The sequence below is a fragment of the Hoplias malabaricus genome, chromosome 2 (assembly GCF_029633855.1).
Source record: "Hoplias malabaricus isolate fHopMal1 chromosome 2, fHopMal1.hap1, whole genome shotgun sequence".
Lineage (NCBI taxonomy): Eukaryota > Metazoa > Chordata > Actinopteri > Characiformes > Erythrinidae > Hoplias > Hoplias malabaricus.
Window position 1 is genome coordinate 10,533,512 of NC_089801.1, and position 22,140 is coordinate 10,555,651.

Sequence of the window (22,140 nt, forward strand, 5' to 3'; positions counted from 1 at the left end):
GTTTTGTTTAATTTTCCTCAGGGTTATGAGGATAGATGTCTGATAAATGGAGTGACCTCTAAATGCTCCAAAATGGAAGTAATATAATTCTACTAAAGAGCATTACTTTAAAAAAAAAAAAACCCACTGAAAACATTACATGTACTTCATCGCTGTCCACCCACGTCCTTGTGTATAATTGCCATAGCTACAGCTAGTTTCGCACCTTAAATAGTCAGCAAAGATTTGACAGAGGAATGGATGTATCGAGCACCAAAGCTGAGAGAGGGAGAAGCAGGGGGGGAGCTACCCTGAGTAGTGGCCATCTACGTGTGATCCATCTCTCCTCTTCCTCTCCTCATCTCTCTTTAGCTATAATTAATGGGTGCACCATCAGCTAATGACTTGGTGCCCTGTAATGACTTGACACAGCGTGCAGGAGACAGGAGTATTCAGGCCGTCAGTTTTACAGACTTTTAAGAGCTTTTGGCAGTGAGGGTTTTTAACCAGAACAAATTGTCCAGGTAGTAATGGGTAGTCAGTGTGGCAAAAGAATATCATCACGCTTGATTAATGCAAACCACTGCATTCTGTTACCCAAAGCTAGTTGTGTTGCTGTATCACTCTTCCGTCAGTGTGTTATGCTACACTCCGGTTACTGTTGCATACGTCTGTTTGATTTCCACCTTTTAACAACCTTGAAAATAGGAATGCAATGAATATCAATGATCTGCAATGATTACCAATCAGTGGTCGCTTCAGTTTTCAATGACTTTGTCATGTGTAAGTGGAAACATAACTTCCAACAAATGTCTTTGATCAGGAATGTTAACTCTAAATGTGTGTGACTTTGTAACATGCTCAAAGTGTAAGTCATTCTGAATACATGTGTATTTTTATTATTATTTAATTTTTTCTGATAACGTAAATGTAGACGCATGTACATTCCTACCCTAACTTTGGTGTCCCTGCGTGGTAGGCCTCATACCCTGGCATGAATGTTAATAGAAATACGTGTTGGAAAAGAGCAGTTGTCATATGCTGAAATACCTATAACATATTCAGCAACCATATTGGAAAGTGGTCTGATCCAAGAGATGACTTGGATATTGTTTTCCAAAACTATTAGCTATTCATTCATATGGAAGAGAGACTAAGGGTCAGGGGGATTTTCTTTTTCTTTTTTGAAACATTCAACTAAAGCAGCCGAAGTATATTTCTAACTGATTTGGTAGTTTCACCTAAGACTCACCACCAGGAGATTGCTTCTTATTTGAAGAGAGACATATTTTGGATTTAATTTAAGGGGGAAAAAAAAGAAAAGTTCTCATTTCTCATGAAATGGAATTTGAAGGAGGAGAAGCGGGGATAAATCAGTGCCCTGAGATGAGAAAAAGCAGAACAAATTAACAAACCGGCTTAAATCATCATCTTCGCAGTGTTAATGAAACGGAATCAACTTTGGGAGCAGCGAGACTCACTGGAGCTCCGGAGCTGATTTAGGGAGCAGGGGCTGGTGTTCTATCAGCTCTTTCCAGAACAGAAAGGGCCAGCTCAGTCCTGGCCCCTAGTGTGGACCGTTTAGGGCCTTTGGAGCACTAACCAGAAACAAACGCTGAGGACCCGGAATGCCTCGAATGTCTTCTTGAGGTTCACAGCTCTTCGTTGTTTCTCACTTTTTAAAAGAATACATATCTTTAGCAAAATAAATGTGTCTATATTGTACACTTCAGGACCTTTTACTGTGCTGAGATAAATCTTGAACGAAGGATGTTACGAACACGCCATCCATCTTCATTCGTTTTACAAATAAGGGTAATGTGCGCCCCACTCGCTAGGCCAATAAACATAAACTAGACAAGGCAGGGGGGCATGAAATTATTCGGATTATTAATTAGGGGTGCATTCTGTTTACTCGGGATCAGCTTAATCAATATCCTATTATGCACCCTATAATGCTTTCTGCAACATTAGGTTTTTAACCACACTATCCTGCTCGCTGTAGTTACTGCGACTCTGTTGATTACCTCACATCTCACTCATGCTGGGCTGCACAGTTAGTGGAAAGCTAACATCGCTGCGCTTTCTGGCTTATGCTGTAGCCTTCTGTACTGATTTTTACAGTGGCATCATAATGGATGCTTGCTGTAACCTGGCTTCATAAGGCATAAGTGGTCACACGGGTGCTACAAACACATGATACCGTTTTTACTGTGTGATTACAGTGTGGAATTAACTCGGTAATTCCCATTAATAATATTTGCCATAGACTTCAGAGTAAAGTGGGCTGTTAAATACAACCATACAAGCTGCGTTGAGTATTTTTCGTACTTGTGCTTGCTTAGTAATCCTTATTATTTTAATGAAAAGACATGATTTTTGGATACACATGAACTCAGCTGCCCCTAATTTGACTAATTTTGACATAGCCTCCCCCACTCCACCTGAAGTTCCAACACACGAGCTAATATTTGGTCAGAATTAAGAGAGTCGTAACCTGAACCTGTGTTGTGTTGGAGCGAGTGGGCCGCAGTCAAATGATTGAGTCTTCATGGTACGACTAGGTGTCCTTCATTAACCCTTAGCTCTGCTCACTGGGCTAGGGGAAGAACTCAATAATGTTAAATCATTATATAAAGATCTTCAGCTGACCCGTGCTCAAGCAATTAGCTCTTTGAATCATAAAATTACAGAAGCCTTTGTGTCCAGGTTTCGTTTGCCTTCCGATACCAAGCCCTCCTTGTATTGCATAGCTTTGTTTATTTTTCTGCATGTAAACCATTGGCCGCTGATCTAACTCAAGTGTGTCAGGCCAAGGAAAAGGATGCTGTATAACAGACAGACGCGTATTCAGTTTTAAACCTAGCTCAATCACCCGCAGTATGTTTTTGACCCTCAGAAGTCATTGGTGTCACCAGTGATAATGATGACATACTGTAGTATTGTTTTAGTAATTTCTCACTCAGCTCATGAAAAACAATGCTGTCAAAAGTGAAATGCAGACTTTTACTGATGCCATGGTAGTGTGTGTAGGCAGAGAAATAGATTTTCTGTCATATTATGAATTTCTGGAATAGTTGTTGTTATGGAGACTTTTCTTTTTTTAAACAAAGGCATGAACATGTTTATTTATTTATTTTTATCGTATTGTTTATTTTCCTGAATAAATGTAAGTATGCAATGAGTTATAAACATCATAGCAAGTAATCATTTATGTAATTATGTTTTAACATTAGCCCCCTCCAGGGTGTATTCCCGCCTTGCGCCCAATGATTCCAGGTAGGCTCTGGACCCCCCGCGACCCTAAAAAAATTGGATAAGCGCTTACAGATAATGGATGGATGTTTTAACATTAAGCAATGTCTTAAGTCTTGAGTGATTTGAAACATATCATTGCTTATATGTGTCTTTTCTAATGAAGACAGATTTCTCAGTTTTGTTCCCCTCTTTACTGGACAAGTAAAATTGAATACCTGGAACATACCTTCCCACTTTCTTCATATTGCACATGTCTAGGAGGCTTCAGTGCCATATTGATTCAGTTCTCTCAGTAAGGCCATTCCCAGTGAGTGCTTCCAAGGCTTGACAGAAGTTGGTGGATGATGGGTTCCAGGCTTCTTCTCACCAGGAGCATTTCAGTGTGCAGTCATTCTTTTTGTGTCATTGCTGAGACACCAGCAATTCATGTGGAACTGACCCCATAAAGTGGAGAGCACATTTCATGGAGTATGTTGCTCATACAAGCTATAGGTTTCTGCTGGATTAATAACCATTGCTGGCATGTGTTTCATAGATACGTGACGGATCGCTTTGATCTTCCTGGGCTTAAACTGTGTCCCCGCTCACAGGTATTGTCTCTCAGTGTGTTAGAGCTTCACACCACTAATAATACGCAGCCAGAGGGTTCCTCCTTCAATCTGTGGACTAGCAGCGGGGAGGCTGACCCTGTACCAGAGGGCAGTAGCTTTCAATTTCATTCCTCTGACCACTGCAATTGTGGTTCTAGCTTAGGAGTCTTTGCAGCATGTAACAGATTTGTCCATTAGTGTTCTCCTCCAAGCATGCTGAGGTGTTCAGTGTAATTGCATTCGCTTGGTAGTATCATCATAGAGGAGGAGACTTGTATATAGTGACATTGACCACAACTAAATTGAGGATCAAATTTGTTAAAGAGACATAATACAAATAAATATATAAATATATATTTTTTGCCTCTAGATTTGATCAGGGCACTAAATGGTGATTTGAAGCCTATGTCGGGATTTTATTAGGTATTTCACAAAATATGCTATTTATTTTAAGACTGTTTTATAACATCACTCATTACATGAGTTGGGGCGACTTAAAGGGACGGTCTTAGCCCAGTTTTCTAATAGTGGGTGATGTGTGAACAGGGAGAAATGTAGGCGAGAAAACAGAACATTTTAAGAAATCTGCATGCCAGATAAGGACTCCAGAAAAGAATATACTTGTAAAAGCCTCAAGCTGATCCCTCTGAAATGAACCCAAACATGTCAACGCTGTCAAAACCAAGGGAGAAGAATCAAGTCAGTTCAACCTCGGAAAGAGAGAAGAAAATTTTCAAGACAAAATGAAATCGATATTTTGTAAAGGTGCTGGTGATATGTATACAATTCAGTTGCTAAGACACAGCCACTCAACAGCTCCCAAAAACAGTGATATTTTTTAAGGTCAACTGCTATAAAAGCCTCTAACGGCACAGCACGTGTTGTCAGATTTGCGTGAGATTATGGGATTGTCTGGCCTGACAGAGGATCTCCCCAAAAATCCTGCACATGTTTTGTTGTTGTTGTTGTTGTTGTTGTTGTAGTTGCTTTAGTCGGTTCAGGCTTTAATTCGGCCCAACAGTTTTATTAATCTCTCCCCAATCCCTCTTAAATTTCCCAGATGTACAAACAAATAAAGCCAAAGTGGGGCTTGCTAAGATCTGACAGTCGGATAAAAGGGAAAACAAAACGAGAACTGGCGTTAATAACATTCAAGCTGTCACTTTTATAAACAAATCCTCATCAGTAGCCGTGTTAGACAAGGCACTCCCCCGTCAGAAGCCTTTATGCTCGTACGTATATTTAGCTTTGGAAAATGCATCCCTGTCCCTTGATTCTTGCTCTCTTGGGACAGTATTACAAACAGGCTATTTTGTTATGGTCATTAATATCATTAGGCTCCTTCAGTCATTGCTATTACTTGCTGCAGGCGGTGCCGCTTATGCCTATTATCCTGATCATCGTGGGGCGCCCTGATGGCGCCGTGACTGCACCCTGTCATGTGTACGAGTTGACAGAAGGGGTCAAGGCACTTGATAATTAACAGCGTTGGCGATTAAAGATCCATTATTCAAATGGACTATTGAGCGCCGAGGGGTCTAAAGAGGGGCCTCTCAGTGCGGGCTAATGGCTAATGGCTAATTGGCCCTGTGCTGCAGTAATATAGAGGGGTGACAGCATGGGGCGACACGACAGTGAGCGTGAAGTGTGGGGCGGGTGGATTACCCTCTGTTATGATAAAGCTCCTCCAGCAGGGGATGCTAGCATTGGAGCCATATAGAAGAATAAATGGCACTGGAGCCCTGCCATAAAAGAATCACTTTGCTTTTCTGAAGGTTTCAGTCAATGATTCTTTGTTATAAGAGATTTTCCTGTACGTACTGCAGAGGCACTATGCACAGGAAGTTGAAAAGAAAGAGCCAGAGCTGTTGAACTGGCTTAGAAAAAAAAAAAGAAAGAACTAATTGGAAGAATAGAGAGAGGGAAAATGAGAGAGACAAAAAGAGAACAGAAGGTCAAGGAGATGGAGAGAGGAAGAGAGGGAGGGAGTGAACGTGCAAGTCAATAGAGACTTAGGAATGCAGGAGAGAGAGAGAAAATTGAGCGTTTTGTTGTGTAAAAAATATTGGCATGGCATGGATTGGCGTCTTACTGAGAGGCAGCCAAACAGTTTCTTTTGTGTATACAGTAACCGCTATTCAATTCCTCAACTTCTGACAGGAGTACCCACTGCCAAACAAAAGCTTAGCCAGCATAAACAAACTGGTGACACCTGCCCGCCTCCGTGATGCTTAATACTAAACCCCCCAAAGCCTTTATCACAGCCCAGACACCCAAACACACAGGAGTCGGCTCCATAGCACACAAAAGAACATACACACACACACTTCAACAGCTCTCGTAGAAGGAGTACACTAAATCGTCAGGGGTGATACCTCCCTTAAGGAATGTGGAGCTCCAGTCTATGTGTGTCTGTAAGCTTCAGTAAGCATCTCCCAAGTCTCCAATGGGAAAATCAATAAAGCTTCATCTTCACAGAGTCTGCCATTTGGCGGCCAGGGGAAGAGTCGTGTGGGTGATGTTGAGCATCAGAACTGTGCAAATGTCAGAGATCATCCTTTCATTTTTTGTAATTTATACTAAATAATAATAATAATAATAATAAAAAAGCAGTGAGGTGCAAGCAATATTTTTCTATTAAGAAGAGCATTGCAGAAAACAGTTACCCGTAATTTACCAGAAGAATTTACCAGAAAAAGCCTCTAACCACAGAATAGCAGTCTTGACTCTTGAACTCCATTTCTACACAAATTGCTTTGGCTCACGTAAATAAAAGTTGAAAAACTAACTTTATTTTTTTCTCCCTCATCTGACATGCTGATCTCTTACACAATAAACAACAAAACTTGCAAGCTCTACAATTAATCATTGAATTTATATTAAAGGAACACTAGGTAAGATTTGGTATTTTGGCCCCTGGGCTCCTCCCCTTCTTCCTTTCTCTCCCACACCCAGCTCCACCCAATCTAGTTGTGACATGTCTCCACTGAGGGAAATAAGAAGAATTTTAATAATAATCATCAACACTACATACTGAGAACGAAGAGGCATTATAATTAATTACATTCATTATCTTTAACCCGTATCCAGTTCAGGGTCGTGGGTGGGTGGGTCCAGATCCTACCTGGAATCACTGGGTGCAAGGCAGGAATACACCCTGGAGGGGACACCAGTCCTTCACAGGGCAACACAGACACACACACACACACACACACACACACACAAACAAAATCACTCACACTTGCGGACACTTTTGAGTCGCCAATCCACCTACCAATGTTTTTGGACTGTGGGAGGAAACCGGAGCACCCGGAGGAAACCCACGTGGACACAGGGAGAACACACCAACTCCACACAGACAGTCACCCGGAGGAAACCCACGCGGACACGGGGAGATCACACCAAACACCTCACAGACAGTCACCCGGAGGAAACCCACAGAGACACAGGGAGAACACACCAAACTCCTCACAGACAATCACCCAGAGGAAACCCACGCAGACACAGGGAGAACACACCACACTCCTCACAGACAGTCACCCGGAGGAAACCCACACAGACACAGGGAGAACACACCACACTCCTCACAGACAGTCACCCGGAGGAAACCCACAGAAAGACAGGGAGAACACAACAAATTCCTCACAGACAGTCACCGGAGCAGGACTTGAACCCACTACCTCCAGGTCCCTGGAGCTGTGTGACTGCGGCACTACCTGCTGCGCCACCGTGTTGTTCAAGAACTTAAATTAATGCTCAAATAGGATGCATTCTGGATGTTCATTTATTTTAAGTGCTTTCTCTGTGTTTGGACAGTTCTCTCAGTCTTATGGGATCATCTACAGCTCTTATTTATATATTTTTTATTTATTTTTCTGGACACGTCTCAAATTTCTTTCAATCCTAGAACTGAAACCACAGGTGCAGTGTAACTCCATCATGTTGGAGCGCTCTTGCACATCAATCTTTGATAAGACAAAATTTGTATAATAGAAAACTATGATTCAAAGATTTTAAAAAGTGGTGTGTTTGAGAAGAGGACGTGAGGGAGTGTGTGCCTTCAGCCCTGCATGACTCCCGTAACTGACCCGCCTTTGCTCCCTTGCAGGGACTCAGTGGAGGAAGAATGCGTGATGAGAATAGAGTGGGTTTAGTTAATTCTCTGTTAGTCAGTCTCCACAGCAGCCACAGTAGACAGTAATAAGGTCATTAGATGCAGCCCCAGACACAGGCACAAATGCAGGCCTAGCATTTAGAGAGTGTGTGACATTAGGCTTACAGATCTGGGAGATGTTTATGTAGTGGAGGGATCCATAGTACATAGTACACAGTGTAGTATACAATGGCAACCATGAAGTACAGTGATATATTGCTTCTAACTAAAGGGAGTTCCTAAGAGTGATTAAGGACTTTTGGATACTTTGGTGTGAGTGCTGTTTGTGATCCAAAAACAATTATGTAACATCAGTGCAGTCAAATATTGTGTGCTTTGAATGCTGAACATGTTATTCATGCTATTAATCTGAGTTTTTTAGAATGGCCTTAATTAATCCATGATCCCCTACCTTGAAGGTGTTTGCCGCGTTTAGTAAACATTGGCCTTTGGACTTGAATTGGTAAGCAAAAAAATAATAATATTCATTAAGTCATTATCAGTAACTGCTTGTCCATTTCAGGGTCGTGGTGAGTCCAGAACCTATCCAGAATCATTGGGCGCAGGGCAGGAACACACCCTGGAGGGGGCGCCAGTCCTTCACAGGGCGACACACACTCACACATTCACTCACACTCACACCTATGGACACTTTTTAAATCGCCAGTCCTCCTACCAACGTGTGTTTTTGGACTGTGGGAGGTAACCGGCGCACCCGGAGGAAACCCACACAGACACAGGGAGAACACACCACACTCCTCACAGACAGTCACCCGGAGGAAACCCACACAGACACAGGGAGAACACACCAACTCCTCACAGACAGTCACCCGGAGCGAGCCTTGAACCCACAACCTCCAGGTCCCTTGAGCTGTGTGACTGCGACACCACCTGCCGTGTCATGGACGTAACTTGGGTTTAGTGATATTAATAATTCCTAATCAATTTCCAATGCATTTTAATTTAAAACCCATGACAGATTTGTGATTTGAGCGCAGGTGAATAATTAGCATAAACTGCGGGGAAACAAACACCCACCCACTCATCTCTGATTTTCAGTTTATTTGTAAATGCAATGCAAAAGCATGTACGCTCATATGCACAAAATTTACATAAGGCCTACCCTAATTCAGACAGCTGTTATGACTGAGAGCCAATAATATTTATATCTAGTGTGTAATTGTAAGACTAATGAGAGTGTATGGATAACTGACAATATAAATGTACGTGTTTTTAATCGTTTACAGTATTGATCTGAACTACATATTAAACAATCCTCAAGTACACACTAACTAGAATAAGTGCAGCTGTGGAAGTACTCACTGTAGAATCCAGATTCTTCACTGATGTCCATTGTGAGCATGATTTACAATGAGTAATTCCAGCAGAGTTCTGTAATCAAGTGCCCTGAAGAATTGCTGCAACTGCATATGCATATATTTAATATGAATGGCCGATGAACGTGCAGCTATGTTGCCCTATCTGTTGACTGCTCAGTAGATGGAGTATCAGAGTGGACCTGTCCACACTGATGGCTTGCAGTAAGACTTTATTGTTGCATCTTTTTGGTCATCTTGCCATGGGGAGTCTGCCCTCTTTGAAATCCCTCTTCTTTTGAGTAGCACTTCTTACCCCCGCCTGTGTTTGATAACACCAAAAGCTGTGCTTCTCCTCCAGAGAGAACATCCCGCTCCTCCACTACTGTCGGCTTCATTTCACATTCCCCTTCCAACGCTGCTTCCATGTCTACCTTTTGTTTTAATATTTCAGTCATTCAGTCTTCAGCTCCTGAAGAGATCTGCTGTTCTGAAGAGTTTAATCTAGAGTGCTCGAGTCATTTTTTGACAGATACTGGATACTGGAGCAAATAGTTTTAGAACAGAGTTGTTCGTTTTGGTTTCTGACACTGAACAGAAAAGAACTGGACTTAATGACTATTTTGAGTGGATATGAATTAAAGAGAGGATAGTTCCTGGAAGATTACACACAGTCCTTACAGTCACTGCATGTTATACTTTGCTCTGTAGTGTACACCAGAGACAGAAAAGACATGACCTAAAAGTGTAGACATTCAGTGACCTCATTGACTCTGAATGCAACGTGCTGCATTGTGGGCCCAAGCGAAACATGTATCAGAACTGATATTGCTTTTGCTTTGTCAAGGTGCTAACACTCTGAGTGCTAACACACTAATGGAAATGGAGGTGATAATGGATGATTGTGAATGTGTGTGTGTGTGTGTTTTTAAGGGGTTAAATCAGTAGACGTCTGCTTTTAAAGAACCGAGAACTTCATGTTCTCCAACAGGGAGCCTGCCTGCCATTTTCATTATTGCAAACTCTCATTTATACTCCCTATGGGTCCTAAACCCATAACACACACACACACATACACCGACATTCTGTTTCTCTCTCTGGCTCACTCTCTCTAACCTCGTCCTTTTCACTCACTCATTCACTCCCATACACTCACTGATACATACACTGTGACAGCTTTAGCATGTCTCACCTTGTTGCCATGGCTACCACTAGACCTTGATTAACAGTCACATGCGGATTTTGCTTGGACCACGGGCAAGCCAAGTTTGGCTGCACTTTTCACACCCTTACGCTACTCTTCCCACAGGCACACATCCCACACCTCTTGGCTAATGTACCAGCCCCACTGGGTGTAAAAACACACCTTCGGTATTAACACCGCATGTTGTTAAATTAGTGGCAAAAAGAAATGAAAAAATAGCTGCACAAAGCTATGCATGACAACAACTTTTTCCCTTGATATTAAGTGCTTTGGAAAGCTAGCCAATAAGCTTCTTGATCCTTGAATGTCTGAACGTTGCCAAGACAAGCTGTCTGGTGCTTGTTTAACTGGTGATAAGGCTCGTTCCAAGCCATCTATGAGGTGGAACCAAAGAGCAGATTTGAGTGACAATGCTGGTGATGGGAACTGAATTGTTACTTAGTATCAATCAAACAAAAAATTAAACCAAGGAGAATTATGTAACTATAGGTACTTTGCTTAATTCCAAGGTTTTAAATAATGATATGGGTCTTACCCTGTATGTTGAAATAGATTTTAAACAGAATCTGTTCTTATTGAACAGAGCTAATATCAGACTTAATTATGAAGTTGTTTTTAATTTGGTTATTTATTTATTTATTTATATTTTTTTTGAAGAACAAAAAAAAGTATCTTAAAGCAGCAAGAATAGGTTTTCATTGCTAGAATTTTTCATGCCCGTTTTGGCCAGTATCTAGTAACTATCCAGCTGCTTAAACCTCACCAGGCAGCTTCTGATATGGCACTTGCAGATGAGATTTTACACTAGCTCCTCTGGGCAACAGTACTTCTGCAGAGAAGGCATCAACATCCCCATTCGCACTCTATTGTTGGAGGGATTGTATAATATTTTAGGGCTGTTTCAAGGCCCTTTGATGTGATAGCAGACACGGGCATGTCAGTCATGATTTCAAAGTCGTGTCGAGCCAGAGAAGATGAGCAGAAAAGGCAAAGAGGAAGGCACCTGGGAAAGGTGTGTGTTGTGTGACAACTGTGTATGCAAGTATGGTGGTGGAGCAACAAATAGCGATCTTTAGCACCTGTTGCTGGTGGTTAGCATTCAAGAGTCAAATATATATTTTATATGCATTACATAATCGTAAATATTAAGTTAAACTTGATTCTTTGGAAGACGGCCATCTAACAGAACATCTCGGATGTCGGGGATAGTTTTAAATCGATTTTGTGTTTTATTTGATTGTCATATGATTTAGAATGAACCACAACAAACAGAGCTGCGAGGTGTTTGAGATGTAGGGTCTGTTCCAAAACCTAGTGAGCTGTTTTCATAGAGAGCATTTTTTTGTCATAGTGTGCATGCTCCCGACACGTAGGCTATGCCAATTCTTAGATACCTGCACACTGACACCTTCATCTGGTCGAATTTTAAGGCAGGATCAAAACGGTCCTCAGCTGCTAAGGCTGTCCTATGATGCAACACAAGCACAGCTCCAGAGCAAAGAGAATTTAAATAGGAAGAAGAGAAACCTATCTTGCTGAAACGCAAGGTGACGCCAGCAGCTGAGATAAGTAAACGGCGGTCGCAACAGGCCATGGCGCAATCGCTTTCTAAATAGAAGGTCTCAATAATCTGTCTTATGAGGATAGACATTGGTTAGAGCACTGCCTACATAATCAATGCCTGCTTGGGTAGCTCACTAGACTTCTGGACAGACTAAGGCTTGGTGATCTTTAAAAAATTAAAGTCTGGTTTCTGACGTTTGCTCAGTATTGTAACTTTGTTTATACACCACCAAATTTCCAACACGTTCAGCTTTGCTAAGATACAATGTTAGTTTCCAAGGTCTTAATCCCAATTGTTCCATCTAGCTGACAATGTAATTTCCCCTGATCAGTTTGAGATCAAAAGTTTGCTGAAGAGTTGCAGCATAGCCTTCATTTTTGTTTAAATCTCAGTTGTTTCTAGTTGCTGTCTTACTGGGCTTCAGTCAACACAGGCTAAATCCATTGACGAGCTTGAAATCCTGTGTGCTGAATGTCTCTGGCTTCACTGAGAGAGAGAGCGAGAGAGAGAGCGAGAGAGAGAGAGAGAGAGAGCGCTTTTCTTCTTTTCCCGCAGTCAATGACAAGAAGAGCATTTCAATGTATCTTTATGTTCCTGCTGTCTTTTTAGAATTCATAATTAAATGCTCCCTTTTCTCTTCGTGGCAAATCAAAGTCAGTTATGGTTTCTCTCTTTGACGGCAACTTCTTAGCAGACGACGTCTGGGTTTTGTTGTGGAGAGATACAAGACTTACTCTGCGTCTTAGCATTAGCATTTAATTAACTTCAGCCGTAGTTAATACAGCTCCCTAATTCACTCTTCGCTTGAGTTTAAGGACTGCAGTGCACCCCTCTTTCTTTCTCTGGCTCATCCTGAGTCTCTCTAAGTGATGTTTTGGACCTATAGGGGGGCTTGGGCAGGATTTAGGGTGATGTAGCACCCTAAAGCAGCTGGTATGCCTTTAGCAGAATGGCGTCTGATGAGCACTTCAGCTCTGCTTTGGGATTGTCCTAGAACTGGTCCGCTGTGCAAGGCTAATTGAGATTTGCCCATGTTTAGCCCATCTGGTCATCAGCAGTCACAATTACAGGATTCTGTTAGCACATCCAATCCCGCATGACGCACTTCTATACCATGTCTGTGCTTTCATTCATCCAGATTATTCACCAGTGGCGCCACTGCATTACAATGAAACTCATGAATGGCTTTGACTGCATAGTCCAACCCTGCTGCCCAACTGGTAACAATATGCCATCTGTCCTTTGAAGTCTAATCACTTGAAAAGCAATCACACACTTGTACTGTGCGCAGTATGGGTCCTCTATGCTAATTACTGTTACATATTATTATTGTTGTAGCTGAACCTTTTATCTTTTCCTTAGTTACAGTTCCATTCCTTTTGGTAGTCAGTTAAGTCTCAGAAACTGATTGCTTTTTCTGCTTCTTATGAACCAAGCAATCACAAACACATTCAGTCACGTTAAAGTCGGGACTCGGGGGGGGGGGGGGGGGGGTCAGTCCATTGTTCGGAGAATGCCAGCAGAAATATATATATATATATATATATAGTTCCACACCACCCATATACCATCCATACTGAAACCCTTCTGGGTTGTTTCAGGTGTGAATTGAGGTTTAGTTTATCTTGTCTTAAGGTGGGGTATTCCTTACATACAGATCTCTCGTCTCATTATCTGTATAATCCAGTTTAATTTGGAGCATTTGGAGTGCATTAGGAATATTCCTGTTCTCCCACTCATCGTGGAATGTTCACCCAATGTGAAATGCAACTTTATAGAATATGTGTGTGTACACCATATGTATGCAATGCATGTTAGAGTCCAGTCAAGTTTTTAGTTTAGCTCAGCCAGTGTAAGTATTGCACATTTTGGGCTGGAACTGAGTGTGTTTTTCAAATGCATTTTTACTTCTTGCTAATGTCAATTGACTTGATTCTCTCTCAGCAGTATTGCAGCCAAACTCTGTGGTTTGCTGAGTCTCCTGGAGGGACATACATTTCTTTGCGGAATGAAGAAATCTTTTTGAAAATGCAGAGTCCACATTCTTCTGGGTGTAATGAAGGACACACTCTGTTAAATCGAATTCCCCTTTTGGAAGCCTCTCTTGAAGTAATTTTGTTGTTTTGTGGGAAATGAGCCGTGTGGTAATGTTCATATTTCAGTAGGAATTTCACTTAGGCTCTGAAACACATAGACAGTGGCACTTCAGAAAGACAGAGAAGAATTGGAACAGCGTCTTTTGTTCTTTAAAGTTAATGCACAGAGATCTTTACGTTGGCGTAAAACGGAGAACATAACCACTCGTCATTGGTGTATAAAGGATTTTCCTTTTCCTTTTTTATTACTATTATTTATCTATTTTATTATATTGTATTTTATTTTGTTTTATTTATTTTGAGGGTTTCACACAGGCAATGCCACATAAAAGAGCTGTTAACATGGATATTCCATTTATATATTGATTTTCATTTTAACTGACATTCAGGGTCAGAAAGTTGCGTTGTTTTTTGTTTTTTTACAAATTGATAGAAATATGGTTATTTCTGAGAATCCTTTACAAGACTTTCTATTGCAACTTTTCAGTCTTTTTTTTTCTGCTTATTTATTTCACCCTTTCTTCCTTGCCTTTTAAATTTTCTACTCTTTCAGAGAATACCAAACGATTGGTTGTATTGTTATATTAGAAAAAGCCTCCCATTGAGCCAAAGCAGGCTATCTCTCACACCAGGAAACTAACAGCGGATCTTGGAACCCTCATAGGCATACAAAATGCTTCAGAATATCTTCCTATGTCTGTCTTTGTGCTGCATTTCGTCCCCTGCTCTGTTTTTAATCTAAGATCCATACATATTTTTTTTAACAGCTAGGGTGGCATGCTAAGTGCTACAGGCATTGACCTACCATTCAGTCAGTTATAGATTACCATACAGGTGCTCTTTCTGGGTTAACTATAACTGGTTGTAGCCCATTTATTACGGCGCAATTTCAGCTCCAGTCTATTCAGTTCATAAAAGGAAACCATGATTGTTATCCATAAGCCCTCAGTTTGAAAACATAGACTTGTATGGTATTCCGGTTGGATGTTAAGGCTGCGCTAAAAGCAGTTCACTCAAACATGTTTTCTGTTTATGGAGATAGATATGTATTTATTCATTTTTAGTTTTCAGTTCTGAGCTAAAGGATTCAGTTTTTCTGCTTGTGTATATGCAAGGTAGGTGTTTCTAATAAACCGGCCACTGTAAATGCTTTCAAGCCCACAACTGAGGTCATGACCACTCTGTTCATATAGTTTGCATGTCATCCTCTACTGACTTCTCTCTGTGTGAAAGTCATGGTGCCCCTCTGTTCCCGCATTGCAGGGCTCATCTCCGGCTGAGCCAATAGGCAAATACAGGCTTAAGCCTTTTAGGAGGTGGCATATGTCACCACGCCGCTTGTGTTTTACACTCCTAAAGAGGTGTTCGCTGACTCAGGGGCGAAGTGTGTGTGTGTGTGTGTGCATACGCACTTGCAAGGGCTGTCTTACCACCGTACGCTGTACTTAAGTGCAATTGCGACTCAGCTCAACACTCTGTCACCAATGCTAATAAATGGCTGCAAACATATCCATTACAGGCTGTGCGAGTGTGTGTGTGTATGTATACGAGGCTGTACGGCACAGTGACTTTGATCTACCACTCTGAAGGACACCAGGTTGGGGTCGAATATTAAAGGAAGCACTGCTTTGAAATAGCAAAACTCAAAGTAGGATTTGTTTTATGCAGTCGGCTTAAATCGTAAAACAATCATAGCCACTCTGTGTGGAGGTACTAAAAAGGTTGAAATGAGTCTGGTTGTTATTTTAATTTCCTACTCAAGTTGTTGAAAATCTCGCTGTGGATTATGGAGTGGCTGGGTCTTTAAAATGCAAAATATGCATAATGTAGCTGTATGTCGTAAATGACTGCAATATGCATATCTTTGTAGCCCTCTAACAAGTACAGTATGTGCTTTCACTGGGAGTGCAAGATTAGGAGGTTTATGAGTAGCAGTTAAAATGAGCCTGATTGGACAGATGTATAGATTTAAACTTGTAATTGACCATAAACTTGCTCCATTGACCATACGGGGGCACTTTGTAGTTCTACTATACCAGACTGTAGTCAATCTGTTGTTCTGCATACCATCTAATCCCCAATTCACCCTGCTCTTCAATAATAAGGACCCCACAGGTGCCACCACAGAGCAGGTATGATTGGGTGGTGGGCGCTGCTGTGACACTGACATGGCGGTGGGGTGTGAATGTTTGTTATGCTGGTACAAGTGGATCAGACACAGCAGTGCTACTCGAGTTTTAAACACTGTGTCCACTCACTGTCCACTCTGTTAGACACACCTCCATCGTTGGTCTAACTTCTTGTAGATGTAAAGTCAGAGAGAGTAGCTCATCTGTTGCTACACAGTTTGACAGTTTGTGTTGGTCGTCCTCTAGTACTTCATCAGTTACACAGGACGGATGTTTTCAGGTGGTGGACTGCTCTCGGTCCAGTTCCAGTTCCAGAGGGGTTTAAAATCTCGGGCAGCACAGCTGTGTCTGATCCACTCTTAACAACACAACCACAACCCAAATCATACCTATTCTCTGTGTGATTGGGGTCCTGTCCATTGATCAGCAGGGTGAAATGGGGATAAGAAAGTATGCAGAGGAACAGATGGACTACAGTCTGTAATAGTGCCCCTGTGTGGTCAGTGAAGCTGATTATATCAACAATAAGTGGAGGCTGGAGTTTATAATAAAGGAAGATTATTGTGTTCAGTCATTCATCTATTAACAATGTTTGTTGATGTGTGTGTGTTGTTATGATGTGTGATTGTTTGACATGTATGTTATGTTTAGGATCCCAGTTAAAAAAAAAAGCAAACAAAACAAAAACAAATACATTCCTCTGTTACAGTGTCCTGCCCCAGTGTTACACTACGAGTGTGGTTTGTATGAAGAGCATTGTAGTGTTTGTGCAGTGTTAGCCAGCCATGTCCGCTGCATTCCCTGTGGATGAGACTGAGTGAGGGAGAGGTAGAGTGTGTGTGTGTGTGTGTGTGTATGGAGCAGCAGAAGAGAAGCGGGTCAGGTATAAGTACTAATAGAGGCAGCCAGTGCAATTTGTCAGCGGCGGCGGTGGCGGTGGGCATTGATATCTCCCAGAAGCCCTCGAGGCCTGGGCAGAACCGCCTGCTGTGCTGCCCATCTGCCTCATCCTGCAGTCAGGAGGACAAGGGAAATGACCGAGGGAACCAGCCCAACAAATAGGATTGTGTCCCCTGCACTGAGAACGGCTTTGTAAAGCCACAACATGCTCTGGCGTTCCCTGGAGAGCTCACATCAGGACGACCCCAGCAGCTGTGGACTGGGTGTGTGTGTGTGTGTGCACTCATCCCTATTTTCAACATCTTCAGTGATACTTCCTCACACAAGGGCTGAGTGATGAGTGGGTGTGGGTGTGTAGCAAGATTTCTTATTATATATATATATATATATATATATATATATATATATATATATTATTGGTAAACATATAGACCAATAGCAAGACTGGTAATGCTTTGTAGTGAGAAATACAGTTGCTACAGACACAATACTGATATCATGTACTCGAAGACTAAAAAATGATGCCATGTATTAGGACTGATGTACACTGCCTTTTATCTGACCACAAGAATATAATAAAAATATAATAGGAAATATGTGTCTGTGCAACTACTTGCCTTTATGAGCTGCTGGTGCCACTGACCTGATTCGCCTGTGTTCAGAGTGCTGCCAAAAATAGCCTCTGCTTGCGTTAGACAAATAAGTGTCTGCAGGCCCTTCACTAAGAATCTATTGCACACAGCCATCTCCAACCAACCTTTTCTTTATCATCATATTTGACTCCTTCCTTCTTCTCTGTCTCTGCTTGCAATTACTTACCCCGCCCCCTCTCTCTCTCTCTCTCTCTCTCACCCCATTACCTCCATCCCTCCCTACACGTGAGTGCCTGGGCCCCTCTCCATTGCTATTTTTAAACATCTGCATTATGCCACATTATGTTTGATCAGCAGCAGCCCCTCGTGTTTCAGGAGACCGGTCCAGTACGACCGCATCCATCACACGCTCGCATCTCATTCATTTCATTCATTTGCAAAGCTCTGGAGAAATACGCTTAAAAGGACAAAGGCTTGTTTGAAGTTGATGTTGCAAATGTATTTCCCTGATACTCCAACCTTTCCTCCATTCCCTCTAATTTCACTGTGGAATTTCAGGTTTCTTTTATTAATCATGTAACAGTTATTTATTCCCACTCTGCAGTGGTCGCCGTAAACATGATTTGTGGATTTCTGGGCCTGTTGTTGACTCTGATGTGCTTTGATTTTCCATTGGTCCAACACAGTGCAGCAAAGCTCTGCGGAGGACTCAGAAAGTGAAACAAAGTTTAAACTGTAGTCCACACTGCAAATATACGATTTGATTTGGTTGCTTAAAACAGCCTGAGTGCAAATTCTGTTACTGTTGCCTCAGTTTTCCCAAAGTGCACTACAGCACTACAGAACAGAGCACTCCAAAAGTAATGCATGGGCTTTACTTCTTTTAAACATGCACGTTACATTACATACATATGAATAATGTTCCGCTTCATTTGACAGATTATTGTAGAGCGGAGTGCTGTGCAAAAGTCAGAGCCCAGCCTTCATTTATTTTATTGCCAGTCAAACCACTGAGAACAGAAACTGAACATCAGTAGAGAGAGAGAAAATATACAAAGTCCTAATAAAATGGTCAAAGCTGCTGGTATTTCGCAGAACAATGGGCAGACTGCCCCAGAGCCCAGACCTCAGTGTGACTCAGTGTGTTTGGGAATAATTAGATCATAAGAAGCAGAAAATGCCACCAACTTCAACTGAACTAGATGTCAGGAACAAGAAGCAGTTCTCCTGAGACAAATGGGAGTTCTAATAAAGGCAAAGAGTGAACACTGTAAATACAGAACAAATTATCATTAAACTGTTGGTGGTTTGTATAATTGTTGTGGTCTCTGCACTGTACTGTTATTATAATCCAAAATGGGTCAAGTGAGTTTAAAGCATCAATGCAGCACTCTTAAGAAAAAATGCCACCACACGCTTTTAAAGTCCATTTTAATTATGAAAAGTACCACCTTCACAGAATGAAATGACAAAGGACGAATGGTTTGTTAAATCCTCCTCCTTTTCCACAAGATATTTTTAAATGAATAGTTCAGGTCAAGATATTTACTTAGGGTTCTCCTTAAAGGCTAAACACCACTTAATGGACCTTCATGAATATGTCACATTATTTCAGTTACTAAAATATATAAGTATGAATTAAAATGAAAATAGCAACTTAATTTGCTTTAAAACTGACAATTTTATTAAATTGATGGAAAAACCCAAGCTCATTACGGAAATTCTTGAACGCAACCGTGTGATGTCACTGCTGGACAACAGCTGAACAACGCCGCGGTAAAACACCGTTATGACTGACTGTTATGAGAGTATCTAGCTAGCTAAATAACCAACATTATTCATGACAATAGCCTAGCAATAAGCTAAACTCAAATTTAGAGGTACTGTTATTCTTGTAAACGTGATCGAAGTCGAACTCATCCGACACTATAAACCTCCGTAATGCAGCTACGTAGCCGAGTATAATCTGAGCCACCGAGTTTAGCGAGTCAAGCTAACGTTAACTAACACCAACTAAAACAGGCGAAGTGAGTGTCCTTACCCTGTTTACCTCCATGTTACAGAGGCTCTTGAACACCTTTCGTTGGTGTCCTTACATGCCCATATTGTTGGAAAAGCGCCAGTGAAATGAGCTACAGATAACGGAGTGAGCGGAGGGTCCTTTCCAAAGTGCCCGTTTAAAGTTGACAAATTTAGTCCATTTTCTGGATATTTTGGGATCTTTGGGCCATTTGTGCACAGATGACCCACTGTACATTGAATGATTGCAGCCAAAAACAACACACCTTTTCGTCATTTTGTATTAAATTAAGTGCAGCTTCTAGAGTTGTTGTCCACCATCTACGTCACAGGCAAGACGCCTATTAGAGTTTCTGAACACCGTATGGTGGGGGGGGGGACCAACGGTCTTTTAAACCTTACTCCTTGAATTAGTAAGAAATAACATGTTTTCTGACTATCAATAAACACAAGTTAGGAACTCAAATTCCACTGTATTTATTTGTTTGACACTTTCATAGAGCTGGTGCTTAGCCTTTAAATATAGTCCTGCAGCCACAGGTTTGGTGTCTTTTGTGTAAGGCTTGTGGACCACAATATGCTTTGATGTATAATACAATATAATAACTATTACCTGAGATTACATTAATGAAATATATGTAGTATTCCTATAATACAATTTCAGCTTCAAATCATTCTGATGCTTCACTGACCTGTATAAGAGAAGAGAATAGAGCCTCTGTCATTGCTACTCCAGGCTCAGCTCAGCAGAAATGGCGCTGTGTAACTTCAGGGGGCTCCATGTTTGTAAAATGGTGGTTACTCATTCAGCCTCTCCATGTCTGACTACATTTGGGATAAAGTGACTATTGTGTGGCTTATTTTTTTAATCATCGCTCTAAACGTGTTCCCACAAGTATTTCTGCATTGCAGAGCTGTGCAGTGTTAAGGAGGAAGAGGCTGTGTGAGGCTTCAGAAGAGAACTCGGATGATGAATGCAGAATGAATTTGCCAGAGGGTCTCCTCCCCTCAGCCCCCTGCTCGCTACATGGCCTGTTAAAACCCAACTACAATAGCAGCTCCAAAACAACAGAGTGAAACTGAATCAGACACATTCGCTCGCGGTCTTTACTCACTGGAAGCTCCAGTGCCAGTCCAAAGTTTCACCCCGACTCATCAAGTGTGTGTGTGTTATTTTTTAAAAAGATGTTTGATTTTTGTTTTATTTCCTTCTTTTTGTTATAGACTTTAGTTTGCGGTTTAAAGGCTTGTGGATGCACAACAACTTGTGTGTGACAGACCTAAAGGCTTCATCTTGGGTAGCTGCCAGGGAGAAAACCACTGCATCATGATCAAGGCAAAGAGGGGCCACTCTATACGTTTTACCAGTCACTTGTTAATGCTTTAGATGCTGTTTCCGAGTTTTAAATCCGTAATGAAATCATTCTATCTGGTCAGTCTCTAAATTGAAGCTGGATTTATTCATTCATTCATTATCTGTAAGCGCTTATCCAATTCAGGGTCACGGTGGGTCCAGAGCCTACCTGGAATCATTGGGCACAAGGCGGGAATACACCCTGGAGGGGGCGCCAGTCCTTCAAGCTGGATTTATTTGTAAATAATACAAGGCTATAATAGGGCAGCACGGTGGTGCAGCAGGTAGTGTCGCAGTCACACAGCTCCAGGGACCTGGAGGTTGTGGGTTTGTTTCCCGCTCCGGGTGACTGTCTGTGAGGAGTTGGTGTGTTCTCCCTGTGTCCGCGTGGGTTTCCTCCGGGTGCTCTGGTTTCCTCCCACAGTCCAAAAACACACGTTGGTAGGTGGATTGGCGACTCAAAATTGTCTGTAGGTGTGAGTGAATGTGTGTGTGTGTCTGTGAAGGACTGGCGCCCCCTCCAGGGTGTATTCCTGTCTTGCGCCCAATGATTCCAGGTAGGCTCTGGACCCACCGCGACCCTGAATTGGATAAGGGTTACAGATAATAAATGAATGAACAAGGCTATAATTACTTGAGTTAAATACTTGGTTTGCAGATGAATTCATTTAATGTTGAAATATGAGAGAGTATACCACTTGTTTATCTGTTATTAGTTTCAAATGCTTCGAATGTTTGTGCTTAATAAGAGCTGGCATAAGTCATTTTGAACCCTGTGTTGAGAAGTGAATATACACTGGCTGCCGAATACTGTTCTTTCTCACGGTAAGAAACCAAACCTAGTACACGTTCCTGTTTTTCATTTTCTAGAACAACAGTAAGGATTGTTTGGTCAGGAACGGTGGAATGCTTGATAAAGGCTCTGTATATCGTATATAATAAATATACACTTCTGTGAGTATAAGCCTAAAACTAAGTCTCCGGA

The 22,140-nt window shown here is 41.7% G+C and overlaps 1 protein-coding gene across 10 annotated transcripts in view; it reads left to right on the forward strand.

The window, feature by feature from the left end:
* The window catches only part of ctnna2 (catenin (cadherin-associated protein), alpha 2), a 564,720-nt gene that overhangs the window by 431,255 nt on the left and 111,325 nt on the right, over positions 1-22,140 (forward strand). The gene's annotated exons all lie outside the window — the stretch shown is intronic.